Source organism: Panthera uncia, chromosome B1, assembly GCF_023721935.1.
Source record: "Panthera uncia isolate 11264 chromosome B1, Puncia_PCG_1.0, whole genome shotgun sequence".
NCBI classification, from domain to species: Eukaryota; Metazoa; Chordata; class Mammalia; order Carnivora; family Felidae; genus Panthera; species Panthera uncia.
This window is the reverse complement of record NC_064811.1, coordinates 60,025,384-60,044,746: the sequence shown is the minus strand read 5'-3', so window position 1 is coordinate 60,044,746 and position 19,363 is coordinate 60,025,384.

Genomic DNA, 19,363 nt, shown 5'->3' with positions numbered 1-19,363 from the left:
CTCTGAATCCATTCCGTGACATTGTCATTATGTTTTCTTTCTTTTTTGAAGTTTATTTATTTATTTGGGGGGGGGGGGGGCGCGGGAGAGACAGAGAGGGAGAGAGAGAGAATCCCAGGCAGGCTCCACAACAGAACCCAATGCAGGGCTTGATTTCATGAACCATGAAATCATGACCTGAGTCAAAATCAAGAGTTAGATGCTTAAGTGACTGAGCCACCCAGGCGCCCAACATTATGTTTTCAATGTTCATAAAGTCAGAATGGTAATATCACCTTCAGCACCGTAAACTCTTGCTTATTTTGGTTTTGTTTTCCAATCAGGTCTCTCTCACCAGCCGTATATAAAATGTTCTTTCCTTTTCTAGCATTTTGTGGAACACTTTTGAAAGTTTTTAACATATACTGCTAGCAAATGTCCCATTTTCCTGCTTTTCTAATTACACATATGGATGTGACCTAATTGTCTACTAGTATGGTCTAAAAATATGCTGAACTGATTTTCCAAGTCACATTTGCCAATACCAGATGAGTATTTTAAACTACTTTAAAATATATGAAAATACATCATTTGGCAATCTCCATGACTGTTAAAACAAACTACTAGATGCTTTTACAAAGTGGCAATAGACAGTAGGTGAGCATCAAGGCTGAATATTCAGCTGAGGCCAGTTATGAAATCACACCCAAGTACTCTGAAGCACAAATTATCCAATTTTTATAGGCAAGAATATTTTTCTTGGTATCCATTCAAATTTGTACACTCTTGTATGGCCTGCCTGTGGTCAAAAACATCTCTGATGTTCTCAAGATTAAGGTCTACTTTGCAAAGTATGTGGGATGGTAGTTAGCAGAACTGTTCAGACATTGGATTTAGGATTCATTGCAGCTTTGCCTCTTTGTGCGAGAACAGTAAAGTTAACTTCTGACCCTGTGGCCAAAGCAGGTTCAAATATTGGTGGTATTATCTGTGGAATTGTGATTTTTGTAGGTCCTGAGTGTATCACTTTGCTAGGACTGCTGTAACAAATTACAAAGATGGTGACTTAAAATAATAAAGATTTATTCTCTCAGAGGCCAGGAGTGAGAAATCAAGGCATCAGCAGGGCTATGCTCTCTGCTAAGGCTTCAGGGAAAATCCTTCCTTGCTCCTTTCCAGCTACTGGTGGCTCCCACAGTCCCTTGGCTGGCTTGTGCCAACATGTCCCCATCTCTGCCTCCGTCTTCACATGGCCTTCTCCATGTTTCTCTGTGTCTGAAAACCTCATTGGATTAAATATATGATGAACTCAACTCAGGATCCTCAGCTCAGTTATATCTGCAAAGACCCTATTTCCAAATAAGGTTACATTCACATATACCGAGGGTTAGAACTTGTACATATCTTTTTAGGGACCCCAGTTCAACCAACTCACCCTTCTCATGTATCATAATGTGTGCAGAGGACTGGGTGGTGGCTCAGAGGTGGGCCAAGCCACAAGAGAAACATGGTACATCTTCTAAGACAATCAGTTTTCTAGATGTCTTTTTGAGGAAAAATTTAACTGGTAATTTAGAACATGTTAACATTACAACAAATCTATTGTGGCACAAATACAAAATTCACATGAATTTTTAAGATGAAACGTGAGACTCCAGCATATTTTTGAGCTAGGCAATGTGTTTCTTGCTAGGCCTCTAGAAGGATAGCATTCACTCTTTTGCTGATGAGGAGATTCAGAGCACAAGTTTGGGACTTACCATCACAGTTTCCATGATTTGCCTATTACTTACAGGCAACCTAGAGGGCTATAATATATAATTTATTATTTTGTCAAGGTAGAAATTTCAGTCATGTGTTGCTGTAGTCTGCTTTGTGGAAACAAATTACTGACCTAGTCAGTCTGGATGACCACCCAGCTTAGTCATCTGGGCTCAGCACCATTGTTCTCTGGTTCTCCCCACTTCTGGGGCAGATGTGATAAAATACAGGGGCGTGTGTGACATTTAGAATTTGTACAAGTGATTTACTCAATGTATATTTGCTAATCAATGGTATGAGGACATAATAATGATCCAAAGAACCCCAAAACGACCCACAAACATTCTTGCTCTTCCCAAACAGATGATAGGTAGAGGTATAGGTACATGTCTACTATATATCTAGGATTAATGGCAAATATGAACATACATTCCATTATTGCCCATTTATGTGATCAGGATAGACATTGCTAGGTGATCTTGGGGCTTCTTCCTGCTGAACCCATGTATTAGTCTGCACTGGCTGCTATAACAAAATACCATAGACTGGGTGGCTTAATAAACAAGAATTTATTTCTCATAACAGTTCTGGAGCCTGGGAAGTCCAAGATCAAGGTGCCTGCCAATGTCTTCCTGATTTGTAGACAATCTTCTTGTTGTATCCTCACATGGCAGACAAGAGAGAGAGAGAGAGAGAGAGAGAGAGAAAGCAAGCGTCCGTGTGTCTCTTCCTATGAGGGCATCAGTTGTATTCATGAGGGCGCCACCTTCATGACCTAATTACCTACTGAAGGTGCCACTTCCAAATACTATCACACTAGGGATTAGGGTTTCAACATATGAATTTTAGAGGGACGCAAATACTCAGTTCACAGCAGCTCAGTTATGGCTTGAGTAACAAAGGACATCTGTGCTTCCTATACACCTTTTTAGGGTTGCTATCAGAAATGAGAGCATATTGTTTTAATCACTGACTTCGATAATGGTGCACTCAGAGCAATGCTTTTTATTTATAAATAAATTGGTTTGTTTTCATGAGATACTTTTGGCATCATTATCCACTTAAATTCATCTAAAGGACTGAAAACATGTAGAATGTTACAAAATGTCACAAAGGGCTCCAATTTGAAGATTTAATTGGAAATCCATTAAGTTCAAAAAAGGAAATTTTAGGCAATATGCATACACAGGTGAAAAGATGCTTGTGTTGAGGGGGGGGGAGATAAAAATCCAAATCAAAACATGGCTGCTCCTCAGGGTGTGTGTGTGTGTGTGTGTGTGCACATGTATGTGTGTGTTGGGGAGCATCTAGGGTTATTTTGCACATAGGCTTATAGACCACCTGGGACTATCTCTGAGGTCCCCAAAGAGAAGGGAGCTGGGATGAGAAGACTGAGGTGCCTGTGGCCATAGTGAAAGGAGGGGTGCTGACAGAGACAGCCTCTGACCTTTGATTTGCCCCAAGTCTATTTGGGGGTGTTTCCATTTTATCCAAGACATTGAACACCTTGGCAGAGCCACTAACTTAGTGTTGTTACTTTGAGTAGCTTTTCTCCAAGTTTTGAGCAATATGCACCCATTTGGAAAGGAAGCAACAGACAGAAAGGAAGAAGAGGTTCTAAGACGACTGCATTCTTCTGTTTCTAGAAAGGGGTGCTTGGTTTGTCGGAGGAGAGCAGTGACAGCAGTCGTGGATACAAGAAAAGCTACTATATATTTCAGATGCTGGTAAGTCAATAGCATATTCCCTTTCCTTAAAAAAGCGAATTAAGTTACTTTGGATCGGGATTTGTCAACAGCGACACTATTGACTTTGGGGCCAGATGCTTCACCATTGTGGCACTGTCCTGTGCCCTAGAGGATGTCTAGTAGCATCCCTGGCCTCCCCACATGTGACAACCAACAATGTCTCCAGATGTTGCCAAATGTGCCCTGCAGGGCAAAATTGCTCCTGGTTTAAAACACTTGCTTCAGATAATTTATAAGAGAAGTCCATATTTGAATTTCAGAAACTTAATTCAGTGGTAATATTTTGAGGGGCTGGCAAAATTTGACTCTGTCTGGATTCTTCGAACCTCTTGTATATTGAACCCAAATAGAAATGCTTTGGATTCAGTAAAAACAGATTTTTTTTTCATGTAAAATACCTCTGTCATACTAGAAGAATTCAGAATTAGGCCAAGTGTAAAGATATAAAGTTGAAACTTTATCCAATATCCTCCTGAAGGAAATCCTAAGACTAAAATAACACCCACCACCACAAAAAGATTAGTCACTTAGGGCATAATGACTAGGATGTTTGTAGGATCTAATTCCTGCCTAAAAAGCTCACTGACTTCCTTAGCACAGCCAACAGAACTTGGGCTCAAAGTCAATCAGAGAAAGACAAACACCATATGATTTCATTCATATGTGGAATTTAAGAAACAAAACAGATGAACATATGGGAAGGAAAAAAAAGAGAGAGAAAAGCAAACCATAAGAGAATCTTAAATACAGAGAACAAACTGAGGGTTGTTGGAGGGGAGGGGAGGAGGATGGGCTAATTGGGCGACGGGCATTAAGGAGAGCACTTGTGAAGAGCTAAATTCACTAACTTCTACTCGTGAAACCAATATTACACTATATGTTAATTAACTAGAATTTAAATAAAAATTTGAAACAACACCGAAAGGAACATCGGCTCAAGAAAAATTTTTATGTATATTTGTGTGTGGCACTTTTATGTATATTTGTGTGTGGCAGGTATGTGACCTATGATAAGAAATAGGTCGAGACAAGAAGGACATACAAAAACGCTAGGCCAGGGGCTCCTGGGTGCCTCAGTCAGTTAAGCGTCTGACTTCGGCTCAGATCATGATCTCTCGGTTCGTGAGTTTGAGCCCTACCTTGGGCTCTGTGAGGACAGCTCAGAGCCTGGAGCCTGCTTCGGATTCCGTGTCTGCCTCTCTCTCTCTCTCTCTCTCTCCCTCAAAAATAAATAAACATTAAAAAAAAAAAAACACTAGGACAAATGAAAGGACATTGATGGGCCTTGGGGTATGTGTAATACAGCACAGTTGTGCCAAAGACATATCTTGATTGCAAATGTCCTAGTATTGTGTCACACTGACAATAAAGGAAAACAATAAATGAAAGGACAGGACAGAAGATATCTAGCCCGTCTTAACTGTTCAGTCCAAGCACCAGCATGGGAACTACTCAGGTGGTAGGTGGTAGTGACCAGGACAGAGCAGGGCTCTCAGGATACTTTAGGACCTGGCTACACTGATACGGACCCACCCCCATGACTTGTCTCCCCATGCTCTAAGCTTGTATCTGAGAGGACATTCAAAATGGAGGCAAATCAGGCCAAAGCCCAACCAGTTGCCCGGTTTAACTCAGCTTCAACCACAGCTACCTGTCATATGTCACCCCAGCCTCAGCTTCCCCCTTTATTTTGCCTGCTGCAGGCGTCACATGTGCACTGCCCCTATCCCCACCCTCAGAGCTTTCAGGCCAAAGCTGTCGATTCACATGGAGCCATGTTTATTCCAGTCAGGAAGTGCCTTCTCTAACTTGGCCTCTCTGTGCTTCTATTTACAGCCAATTCAAAACTTGAAGGGGAGACCAGAGAATGCCTTTGACAGGAAGGCAGCTGACCCGCCAGCTCTGTGGCCTTCCAGTGTTTTGGGAGCAAGAGATGTAATTAGACCAGCCGTCAGCACCGTGGCAAGTGTCCGGCTTCGGCCAGTGCCTGTCACCCCTAGACAAAATCCGTCCATGGTGGCTCCTCGCTGGTTGGGGAGCACAGCTCTGAGAGGCCCTGTCCCCACACCTTTCACCCAGGCCAGGATACCACAGACAAAGGGACTGACCTCTGTACCTAGAAACCGGGGGACCCACTTCGCTTTGTCAGCCAGGTTTCCTCCGACACCCCGAGTTCTGACGACTGCGAGTCTCCCCACAAACGGAGCCCTTCACGGCACCAGTGTCCCCACCTCTCCCACAACTAAGGAGCCCCGAGGAGATATGTAAGCCGATGTGGCAGTGCCCCCTTCTCTTGGCAGGGGACCCACGTCTGTCTGTGTTGCTCTCTGGGTGCGGAGAGCAACGTTCGGGAGAAGTGTTCACGCTCTGGGGGCCTAGGCAATCACCCCTGTGATGTATCCTGGGAACCCGGCTCTTTTACGGGATTCACCTCAATCACCAACTCCTCTAGAAGTGAAATTCCTCAAGAAGGAAGCTTCACGGCCCCCGAGAAAGTGATTTTGTCACGTGCTGTGTGACTCTGAGACAATTCCTCACTCTTACCAAAAAATCAAATGGTGGGGCGCCTGGGTGGCTCAGTCGGTTGGGCGTCTGACTTTGGCTCAGGTCATGATCTCACGGTCCGTGAGTTCCAGCCCCGCATCGGGCTCTGTGCTGATGGCTCAGAACCTGGAGCCTGTTTCAGATTCTGTGTCTCCCTCTCTCTCTGATCCTCTCCCGTTCATGCTCTGTCTCTCTCTGTCTCAAAAATAAATAAACGTTAAAAAAAAAATTAAAAAAAAAAAAAAGAAAAATCAAATGGTGCAACTCCTAAATCATTTCTGAACGGTTTAGGATTTTTATGAAAAAAACAATTTCAGGCAAAATTGGGAAGCCATAGGAATTTGCCACCTGTTCCCTGCCCTTTTTTTTTTTTTTTCCGTCCCCTAGGAATTTACAATCTCCTGTTCTCAAATTATTCCTACCAAATCTGGAAAGATTCTAAGGTTGATCATTTACACTTTTAATTCCTACAGTACTCTTTAGACTATTGAAATAATCCTGATGTCATTGGTTTCCAATACTTGAGCTGTGGCCTCCAGAGTGAGATACCCTAGATTGTAACAAATAGAATAATTCTTATTGGATAATTTTTTCTTTGAAAAAAATTTTTTGAATGTTTTTTTGTTTATTTTTGAGACAGAGAGAGACAGAGCATGAGCAGGGGAGGGGCAGACACAGAATCTGAGGTGGGCTCCAGGCTCTGAGTTGTCAGCACAGAGCCTGACACAGGGCTCGAACTCACGGACTGTGAGATCATGACCTGAGCCTAAGTCGGACGCTTAACCAACTGAGCCACCCAGGCACCCCATCTCATTGGATAATTCTTAAAGGAAAAGGCTCAGAAAGGAACTGTTCTAGCAGGAGATTTTTAAAAATACGCCAGTTTTCTTCTCAGTTAAATCAGATTCTCCTCCACTGGCACACTGGCTGCACTGACAAAATGTCTTCAGAGAGTGAGTTGGTGGGGATGATAACGGAACACTGAGCACACATGAGAAACTAATACCACAGCCAACCAGGCAGGCGACTGTTACCGAACAGCTTCACAACCACCCGATCTGATGGTGGCGCACCTGACAGAGATTCACTCAGAGCTGTTAGTGGCGTCCTGTGTGCAGCACATGAAACCAGGAACTTAGAGCTGGCTCAAAAGGAAGAAGCTAACGGATTTGACAGACAAATTCAGCTAACCTTAAAGCTGAAGCCATCCTATTTAGACATGGCTGAAAGGACAGAACATGTGGCTTGATAGGAACATTTCTATGAACCGGCTACGTGAATCTTGAAATTGGAAGGAAAAAGAATGATACGAAAGTGAGGATTCGGTTGTGAAAGCTTCGTACAAGCAACATTTTGTGGGCTTAGAGCAGGGGTGTGCTGGCACATGATTAACAACTGGCTGTCTGGGGGGATGAAGAGCTGACGTGTAGCGTTTGGCCATGTGGCACTAATGGAATTGTGAGGACTGTGTGCAGTGTTTCCTCCATACAGGGTGATATGATGGCATGAATAGCCTCAAGAGCATAGATAATAATATGATAATATATAGTAAATAATTAGGGACTGATGAGTTTAGAGTACTTATTACTTTTGTTTTTAATATATTTTATTTAATCATATATGTACATAATTCAAACTTAAAAAATTTTTTTTTTGAGAGACACAGAGCATGGGCAGGGGGCGGGGTGAGGAGCAGAGAGTGAAGAGAGAATCCCAAGCAGGCTCCATGCTGACATCACAGAGCCCAATGTGGGGCTTGATCCCACGAACCCTAAGATCATGACCTGAGCTGAGATCAAGACTCAGACGCATGGGGCACCTGGGTGGCTCAGTCGGTTGTGTCCGATTTTGGTTCAGATCATGATCTCATGGTCCCTGAGTTTGAGCCCCGCATTGGGCTCTGTGCTGACAGCTTAGAGCCTGGAGCCTAATTTTGGATTCTGTGTCTCCCTCTCTCTCTCTCTCTCTGCCCCTCCCCCATTCATGCTCTGTCTCTGTCAAAAATAAATAAACATTAAAAAAATTTAAAGAAACTCAGACGCTTAACTGACTGAGCCCCCACACACCCCTATAATTCAATATTAATAAGGGCCATGTGTAAAAAGCAGCTCACAAAATCCCTAAAGATTTAACAAACAGTTCCAGCTCACCACTAGTCATGAAGATGAAATCAGAAGGTAAAAAGAAGCAGACCCAAGGGAATCTTGCAGTATCAGAATGAGTATCTTACAGTTCTCTCATATTTATATAGTATCTTATATTCCTAGACGTAACACAGAAACATTAAGTTGTAAAATGGAAAGAGAAATCGAAATCCTAGTGATAACAATTGTATGGTACCACTGGGACTTTTTTACATTGTACTCCATGTGGGAAAATGTGTGCATTAATAAAGAATCCAGAAGAAAGGAGAAGGAAATACTTGAACAGATGGGGCTATTGTTGCCACAGCATGTGCTAGCGTGAGATGAAGAAATAGGAGAAAAGGAAGAAAACCATGCAGTTGGGCAAAAACAGAGCAGCCTGAGAGACTTAATGTGGTCCTTCTCTGGTTTGGAATAATCTCTGTACTTCAGAGTCTTAGACATCACAAAAGCTCTTGTAGCAAGGAATGAAATTTAGAAATATAAGTTTACTCTCTTGCGTTATAGACCTGCTGACTTTGAAGGGAAATGTGACAGAAGAAAGCATTTTCAACATCATAGGAAAAGGAGTTGGGGACACAAATTTCTTTCAATTTTTTCTTACACTGCAATCTTCTACTCTGAAAAATGGGTTAGCATTTGAAGGGGATTAGGATATGTCACCCCAAATATGCCATTTTGGTATAGGTTAATTTTGAGCTGAAAGCAATTGAGAATTAACAGCTCCAGGAGTAGCTCCCTACCTTTTCCTTATCTGCCTGAAAGAAGGGCATAAATCTCCCTTTGTGAAGGTGTGCCCCCCAACTGTACCAGGAAGAGAAGAGCATTCTTATCATCAGAGACGGAGAGTCAACACTGACATGAGTTTGCATCAACAAACTTAACTAAAATAACCCTATCTTCCATTAGTCCCTCTACTTCCTAGTTCCCCATAATTTATTGTCTGTGAACCCCAAATCCAACCCCAAGTCGAGCCCTTTCTAGTTTCACTTTTCTTTCAACTCCTATACACTTAAAAAAATAAATTCGTATTCCTTTTCTGTTCATCTGTCTTTTGTTAAATTCACAGGATCCCATTCATTAAACCTAAAAGGGTAGAGGGAAAGTGTTCTTACTGGACATAAGAAAGTATCTTAGTGGCTTTCAAAGCTTGCCTAAAGATTTTACTGTTCCTACATGGTGGCAGATGCATAGCCCATCAAAAATATCCATTCTTGTGAATCAAAACCACCATGAGATATCACCTCACAACTGTCAGAATGGGTAAAATAAAAAACACAAGAAACAACAGTGTTGGCAAGGATGTGGAGAAAAAGGAACTCCCATGCACCGTGTATGGGAATGCAAACTTGTACAGCCACTATGGAAAACAGTATGGAGGTTCCTCAAAAAATTAAAAATAGAATTACCATAGGTACCTGTGCAGCTCAGTCGATTAAGTATCTGACTCTTGATTCCCGCTCAGGTCATGATCTCACCATTCGTGAGACTGAGCCCTGAGTCGGGCTCTGCAGTGACAACACGAAGCCTGTGTAGGATTCTCTCTCTGTCTCTGTCTCTGTCTCTCTCTCAAAATAAATAAATAAACTTAAAAAAATAGAATTACCATATGATCCCGTAATTCTACTAGTATTTACCCAATGAATACAAAAACACTGATTTGAAAGAATATATGCACCCCTATGTTTATTGCAGCGTGATTTACAACAGCCAAATCATGGAAGCAGCCCAAGTGTCCATTGATTGATGAATGGAAAAGGAAGATGTGGTATATATGTAAAATGGAATATTATTCAACCATAACAAAGAATTGAAATCTTGCCATTTACAACAACATGGATGGATCCAGAGAGTATAATGCTAAGTGAAATGAGTCAAAGAAAAATACCATATGATTTCATTCATATGTGGAATTTAAGAAATAAAACAAATGAACAAAGGAAAAACAAGACACAAACCAAGAAACAGACTCTTAACTATAGAGAACAAACTGATGGTTACCAGAGGGGAGGTGGGTGAGAGGGGAGGTGATACAGGTGAAGGGGAGGGATTAAAGAGAACACTTCTCATGATGAGCACAGAGTAATGTGTAGAATTGTTGAATCACTATCTTGTACACCTGAAACTAATATGGTACTCTATTTTAACTGAACTGGAATTAAAATTTTAAAAGAATTTAAAAAATACCGAACATATCCATTCTTTTTTTGTGCTGCCACATGACTAATTGAAGAGAATAATGTCCCACTGAGCAAAATGTGGTGTCATGACCTCAACTGGGTACAGCAACTGTCATATATGGTGCAACCTAGTAGCCACTCGTGGCTAAGTCAGGTCATCAAAAAGACCTTTAATAAATGAAGATTGTAGGGGCGCCTGGGTGGCTCAGTCGGTTAAGCGTCCGGCTTCGGCTCAGGTCGTGATCTCACAGTCCGTGGGTTCGAGCCCCGCGTCGGGCTCTGTGCTGACAGCTTGGAGCCTGGAGCCTGCTTCGGATTCTGTGTCTCCCTCTCTCTCTGCCCCTCCCCTGCTCATGCTCTGCCTCTCTCTGTCTCAAAAATAAATAAAAACATTAAAAAAAATGAAGATTGCCAAAAAAAATAAAAACAACAAAAAGTTTCATGTGGCTATAAAAGGAACACACAAAAGTCCACTTGTCTACCACTGGAGGAAATAATCACCTGCTTAAAGTCAGACTCATGGCTGCAGAGAGTTCAAAACCAATAGCTGCTGCTGCACTAATTGCCAAAACTGTCCTCTAATACCCAGGGGCTTGGTAAAGATCTTAGTGGCTATTGTATCTCCATTAAAGGCAATTGGATGAGCAGGCCATTAACAGTAGGCTCAGTCTCTGGGCTTGTGCCTGATAGGAATCATTTACATTTCAAGACTTTAGAAAAATTACCATCATTTAGACATAGTCAAGAGACAACTGGAGAGGCTGCTGCAGTGACAAATGCTGAATAGATGAACCGTCCCGGTAATTCCTTAGTAACAGGGATAGAGTTCTGAGTGACACAACAGTCTTCCAAGGTCATTCTCTATTTGAATATCCTTTTGACGAGGTGTACAACTTGTTATTCATGCTCACTTAGTCTTCCCTTACAATTTGATTATATTTAACTTAATCAGTTCAGGCTATTTCCATTATACAGAGTAAGAAGGATAGAAACTAGAGACCAAAGCCCAGAACTTTGTAGATTGTTTAAAATGTAGAGAATGATGCAGAATCAGGTTAGTTGCATGAGAACTCAATTGTTAAGTAACAGATAGTAGTAAACTGTCAAAGACAGTGACTATGGGTCCATTTTCATCCAAGGTCCTGCAAATCACCCCTAAGAATGCTTTCAATTCAATGTGAACAGAGGGTACCTGGCTGGCTCACTTGGGTGGAATGTGGGACTCTTGATCTCAGGGTCTTGAGTTCAAGACCCACGTTGGGCATGAAGCCTTCTTAAAAAAAAAGAGTCAGTTTGAACAAAAGTTGCCTTCTTTCTTAAAGAAGACAAGAAAAAGAAAACGTGAAATTATCACAGGATTGTAGGCATTATCGCATAACATAAAGCAGATGAGAATCAGAAAGAATGAAGAAAATGTTCCGAGAGCACAATTCAGCCAAGTGGTCATACAGGTGGGACTTAAAGGGAATGTTTCTTTGCCCAAATAAACATAACATGGAGCAGTTAGACCACAGATCTTTGGTTTTGCAATGAAGACGGGAACAAGCCGCAGTTACCCTATGCTCTGTGCCATCATTATAAATAAATCCTCTGGAAATCTAAATGTAATAAGAAAAGCTTACAAAACCTTGTCAAAGATCCTGCCACATCATTTGAAAGTGACTTCTCTAAAAAAACAATAGCTCCTTCCCAACTGGCTTTATCTGATCACACACACCTGCACACGCTGGAGAGGAAACTTAAAAACCCAAAAAGAAGGAAACTCTGGGAACAGATGGACATCATAAATACCTTAATTTTTAAAAATTCAAGGAGTACTTAAGCTTATGAAATGGCATTTCAACCCACAGAAAAAATTTTGATTCAGGAAGGTCAACAAAGTCCGTGGACAGCAAACAAAAATGAACCATACAGATCCATATTACTCCTTAACTGAGACAGGAAGGTTTTCAGATCCGTATTAACATAGATTAAATACCCAATGAGAAAAATACTCATTATGGCCAAACCATTCATTATTATGAACAAGCGTTGTGTGGATAGTGGGAAAAATTTTAGTTTGTACTAATAATAACCATGTTAATAAGCTACTTATGAAGGACATTCCTTTGAACATTTTAGAAGAAAATGGCAATTTTAAGCAAACTTCCTTTGGATAATTAATGTTCCACGTAAGTCACACATAGAACCAAGCAATTATACGTTCTAGGTTCTCACAGTGAACAGGACCACGAGATGTCTGCCCCCTCTCCTTTTCGTAAGGGCTATCGTTGTAACCCCAGGATGACTGAGAGGAATCATCCCAGATCCCTCTACATGATGATCCATGATGCTTTGCCCTCTCAAAGTGACGCTATAACGCAACTCATTCCATGGAATGAACGGAGGCTCTTATCATTTTAAAGTCTCAGGCTTTAAAGTTAATCACATGAGATGATTTGGTCAATTTCATTTGTACTAACACAAAGCAGACAACAAGATCTTTGAAACAATGGCACACAAATTCTCCAAATTGTAATTTGATTATGAACAAGTAAACAGAATTCACTTATCCAGTCAGTATTTATGGAGTACCCACTATATGCCAAGCATTGATCTAGGCATTGGGACTCAATGATGAAGACCATTTTCTTGTCTTCATGGCGCTTAACACTGATTCTTATAAAGTCAGCAGCACACATGTGTAGACGATGGTTAGTGTTGGGAGGTGAATAAAACAGCCTGATAGGCTGGAGGCTGTCAAGGTGATGGATGTCAGGGCTGCCCTCCAATCCCTGCCATGTTCCCACTCTCCCTCCACCCCCACCCCTGCCTCTACCTCATTCTACTCTGCAGATGAACTTCACTTCCCTGATGCCTATCTGGTGAAGGTCCCTGCTCCACAGTCCTTTAGTTCACACCTTCCTGCTTTAAGAAGCTGAAAAAGAATATAAACACAACTTCCTGGATGGGAGAATTTGGCCCATCTTGGGTCAGGGTTGCAACCTCTAGTCCAATCAACTAAAGCCAAGACAGAAACATTTAGAAAAGGAAAGATAAAGTTTATTTACAAAGAGTGCAAGAGAACAGGCTTCAGAACAGACTTCCCAAATTAAAACAAAAACAAACAAAAATCCCACACAAGTATTTAAAGGAAAAAAAAAACCCTCAAATTACCAAGGTTATGACAATTATATTAGTCTGCTCATGGTGAGGAAACAGCGACTTTCCCACATGATTATAATTTTCTCAAAGGTCATGATATGTCTTTAGATACCAGCATAAACAGAGAGAATGTTATTTTGGCTAGGAAGTCCAGGTTTACAGGAAATCTTCAAGGCTTTATTATTTCGGAGATCAGAGCGAGTTAGGGTGACTCCAATCCTTTTGGTTTATCTCAGGGTGCAAAGCTTTGTCCTGAATTTCATACGTGAAGTGCTCAGTAATACTGGAAGCAGCTTCTGCTTTTGCTTTTGCTTCTACAATTCACAAGCTACAAACATAGTAACCAGGACCCATCCCCACCTAAAGGAGGCAGTTAAGTGGGTTGCTCTGAATTGGACAAAATTCCAAAAGAAAATGGTCACTGCTGCCTGAACATGCCAATCCTGGTTAAGCCTAATTACATAGCCGTAGGAATCTACACTGCAGACTCCTGGGTCTTCACATTTGACCAGTAATTTCTTTAAAAAATTTTTTTTCTTTTTAATGTTTATTCATTTTGAAGAGGCAGACCACGAGCGGGGGAAGGGGCAGAGAGAGAGGGAGACACAGAATCTGAAGCAGGCTCCAGCCTCCCAGCTGTCAGCACAGAGCCCGATGTGGGGCTTGAGCCCATGAATCGTGAGATCACATGGCCTGAGCCAAAGTTGGGTGAGATCATGACCTGAGCTGAAGTCGGGCGATTAACTGACTGAGCCACCCAGGCGCCCCAACCAGTAATTTCTATAAAGCGGTTTCATGCCTACTCATACAGCCAATCCTCAAAACCCTGTGAGAAAAGAATGTTAGCTAAAACTTATTAGGCACTTCCTATATGTGCCATGCAATTATTCAGCATGTATGTACTAAGTGTCAGACACTGTTCTGACACCTTCACATATGTTAACTAGGAATTAATTTAATTCCTGCAACATTCCTATGAACATAAGGTACAGTTATCCCTATTTTATAGGTAATGAAGCTGAGGCACACAAGGGTTAAGTAATTTGCACCAGGTCACATAGCTTGAATGTGGTGCCGTTAGAATCTGATCCCAAACAGTTAACTCCAGAATCTATGCTGGTTTTTTTTTTTGTTTTTTTTTTAAAGTAATCTCTACACCCAACATGGGGCTTGAACTCATGACGCCAAGCTCAAGAGCTGCATGCTCTACTGACTGAGCCAGGCATGCACCCCTGGAGTCTATTCTTTTAATCACTGTCTTACACAGATTCTCTAGAAATAAGTGTTATTCCAATTTTACATATGAGGAAATAATACTGAAAAATTAAGTGACTTTCTCAATGTTACTAATAGAATGAGTGGAGATTTTAAATCAATGCTTCCAGGGGTGCCTGGATGGCTCAGTCGGTTGAGCGTCCGACTTCGGCTCAGGTCATGATCTCGCCGTCTGTGAGTTCGAGCCCCGCGTCGGGCTCTGTGCTGACAGCTCAGAGCCTGGAGCCTGCTTCTGATTCTGTGTCTCCCTCTCTCTCTGCCCCTCCCTGACTCATGCTCTCTGTCTCAGAAATAAACATTAAAAATAAATAAATAAATGCTTCCAAAATGAGCACTTCACGTGTCTTTTGACTTCAAGCCAGGTTTCTTTCAATAACAACAGCAGCAGCAATAAGTTAAACAGTTATGGAGGACTTATGATGTGCCATGCACTGTTCTAAACAAGTTACATACATTAAGGAGTGTAATCCACAGCTCTATGGCCTAGATGCTGTTATTATTCCCATTTTACAGTAGAAGAAATGGAGGCACAGAGAGGATAAATAACTTGCCCAGGGCCACAGAACTGGAAAGTGGCAGAGTCCAGATTCAAACTCAGGCAGTCTGTCTCCAAAATCTAGACTCTGGGAGGTAATTAGCGTTGGATGCAGTCACGATGGGGGGACCCACTGATGGAATGAGTGCCCTTAAAAGAGACACCAGAGAGCTTCTCTCTCTCCCCCTCCAGGTGCAGAAGTGGTCATGAGCACACAGCAAGATGGCAGCTTTCTAGAAGCCAAGAGGAGGCCTCAGAAGGAAACCTACCTCTCCTGCAACTTTGATTTCCCTGTTTCCAGAAATGAGAAATTAAATTCTATTGCTTAAGCCATTTAGTCTCTGGTATTGTTATGGTAGCCTGAGCTGATTAAAACGCGCTGAAATTAAAAAGTGTAGGAGCAAGGGTTTGGATTTAGGTCTGCCTATCCTTTCTACTACAAGTATCTATATTAAACGTATAGGGTAAATGGGAGAACAACTTAACATCACCAGCTGGGGAACACAATGTTTCTAATGAGCTCAGTCTGCAGGTGAACAAATGCTTGTTAAGAAAGAACCAATAAATAAAAAGTAAGTTGTTTAGGAAGACACTGATGTAATGAGTTTTTTACCAATCTTCAGACATTGCTACTGTCACAGTGCTTTACACATGGTAGGTAATCACCAAAAATATATTAAACAAAAATTATTTTGGGGTGCCTGGATGGCTCAGTTGGTTGATCGCCTGACTTTGGCTCAGGTCACGATCTCACAGCTCGTGGGTTCGAGCCCCGTGTCAGGCTCTGTGCTGACGGCTCAGAGCCTGGAGCCTGCTTCAGATTCTGTCTCTCTCTCTCTCTCTCTGCCCCTCCCCTGCTCATGCTCTCTCTCTCTCTCTCAAAAATAAATAAAAATTTAAAAAAATTTTAAATTAAACAATTTCATAGAAGTATGAAAATTAGAAAAATGAAAGTTGAGTTTAGTGCTTGGTTACATATCTGGTGATATAATTCATATCTAACATGAAAGTCAACTTCTAAGTAGGACTTTCTGATATCAATCCCTGTCTCAGCAAACAGCTACTGAGACCTGAGAGAAGATTCTATTTTATCCTGTGCATATGCACACAGAAGATACAACTGGTTACCTACCCAATATCCTTTCACTGCTAGTCCCGGCCCTGAGCCTTCCTTCTTAACTCATAACTTTAATTTTGTCTAAGTATTGTGTGCCCCCACAAAGCTGTGTGCTCTAAGAGGTGCCACCCAGTCACTCACCATACCCTAGGGGCAAATAGCGATTAGTTAAGACAATCTCTGTGGCCTTTTTCCCTTTGATGCTAACTGGTTTGCCAGTAAATGGGTCTGCCAGCCAATTCTGGCCATGAGACAGGAAGATACAAACTGAATTAAGGATCTGAATACCAATTCTGCTTTAAATGCCATTCTGCTCCACATCAGTCATTGTCATAGGTTTCGACTGTCGAACTCATAAGTTACCTTAGGCTTTATTCTAATACTTCATTTTTTGACTTTACAGAGGGATACAAACAGGAAGACAACTGCACAGTAAGGCTCAGGGACTATCCAAGTGTTCAGCTACTCATATACAACTGCTAAGGAAGTTCAAGGTGCATAGGTTCACTTGACTGATTATCTGGGTCCCAATTTACCACTCGTCCTGTGCAGGTACAGTTCTGCAGACTGGGATTTCACAGCAAACAAGGCAGCCAGCAGTCAGCACAGAGCATTGCTCTCTAGCTTAACTTGGTAGTTGTGAAGGAAATAGTGCTGTGAGAAGGCAGATCCAAGGTCACTCTCCCAGGTAGGCTTAAATCAGTTCTGAGACCCAGACCCTTACAGGACATTGCATGGAGGCTTCAAAGGAAAGGTTTCCAGGCTATTAAGAGACACAGAAGAAGATAAAGTCTTATTCCTCTGGGCATTTTTGTGTCTGAAGTTGATGCTCAGAACTACATTTTCCTGGTCCATTTAGTTTCCCAAGCTCCACTCTAAGACATCTCTTTTCCCAATTCCTCCACTTTACTCAAACCTCTTCCACTGTTATTTCCAATTGATTTCTTGCTTCCTATTTAGCTGAGAAGACAGAAGCAATCAGAAGAGAGCTTTTACACATCCCCAGCACCTACCAAACATTACTTTTTTTTTTACCCACCCATCGTCCACCTCCCCTCTTCTTACAATGGAAATATTGTCCACACTCCACTGCAAGGCCACCCCCTCCACTTATGCTTCAGACTCTGTCCCCACTCATCCATTCAAGGACATCACTGTAGCAACTGTAAACCCTCCCATTCCCTGGTTACTTCCATCAGCATACAGCCTTTAGTATTTTCTATTTTAAAAAGTCTCCCTCACTTGATCCTAAACCCTAGTGCAGCTATGGCCCATTTCTCTACTGCCCATTGTTATCAATACTTCCCAAGAGTTTTCTAGGTCTGTTGTCTCCAACTCTTCTAGTCTTTTCTAATTGAGTTTCCTATTACTTGTAACCCAAGCCACCTTAAATATTATAACTTCATACACTCAGTAAATTATTTTTCCATTGAATAATGGTAGTTACTATGACTCAAGATTATTAAATTGGGAGAGAAGAGTCCTTCAATGAGAAATCCATTGAAATAGCAATGGATGGAATAACCTTCAAATATGATTAAATGGATTAAACAAACACATCCAAACTTGAATAGAGCAAACACTTGAGAAGAGCCAAGGACTGAATAATGGCAAAATGGAAGAAAATGGACAGAAATGAGAACTTCTTAGGCATTAAAACCAAAGTTGAGAGGCAGGTACTAAGGATGAGTCTGAAATTTCATTTGTACAATCAGGTCAAAGGATGGTGCTGTTCACCTGGGATGAGCCTACAAGAGGACCAGATTTGGGGAAAGGAGGAACGTGGATTTGGTTTTTAATATGTTGGGTTTGAGGTGTTCTTGTAATACCAGTCAAAGACAGTAAAGCCCAGAGAAGAGAATTGGCCTGAAGACACACATACGTGATACAAACATCTGAACTGTGGTTGGTAGCTTCATACTGTTATATCATTGACCAATGTGATCGTTACTCTGATCTATTTTGTCCATTTGCAAAGATCCCAGCCTGGAATTAAATAAGATAGGGTTTCATACAAACATCTGCTATCAAATTTACTACCCCCTTCCAAAGGTAGCGCCCCTCCCACCTTATTCTGAGAATATTTGACAGATTAAGAATTAAGGTTCAAGAAGGTAAAAGTATGTGGCATCCTATAAGCTCCACCTCCCATTCATTCCTTTGTTTAATTCCTTCCCACACACGGGCAGGACCTGACTTGCCTTTAGCCAATAGAATATGCCAAAGTAATGGATGCTGCTCTGTGATTACAGTATTTTGTATTGAGACTCAGCCTGGCCACCTGACTGGAGCTACAGATTCCCCTTGCTGGTCTGATAAAGTTAAGTGAGCATGCTGAAGGATCCCATGAGGTAAGGAACTACGGGTGACCATTAGTTGCTGAGGGAAGACTCTAGCCAACTGCCCAGCAAGAAACTGAAGCCATCAGTTCTAAAGCTATAAAGACATGAATTCCACCATCAATGTGAATGAGCTTTGGAAGCCGGTTCTCCGCCACCCCCCCCCCCCCCCCCCGCCCAGAGGAGCCTGCAGATGAGAACACAGCCTGGCAGAACCCTGATCGCAGCCTTGTGATCCAGAGCAGAGGACCCTGTTAAGCTGTGTCCAGACTCCTGACCCAAAGACTGTGAGATGATGTGTGTAGTTTTTAAGTAGCTAAATTTGTGGTAATTTGTAATGTGGTACAGAAACCTAAGTAATACTTAAGCTTTTATTCAGCGCATCCTACTTTTAAACATGCTGACAGAAAGTGCACCCGAAGGCCACCACAGCAACTAACTGGCATCTGTCTCACCGTCTCTGTGATGAGGAAACAAGCTGTTTGACAGGGGCCAGAGAAGCATGAAATGTCACAGAGAAAGTGAAAAAACTTTAAGTGAGGAGCCACAAAATGGCAAGCTTCACCACTATACATATTTCTCTAGATTTAGAGAATA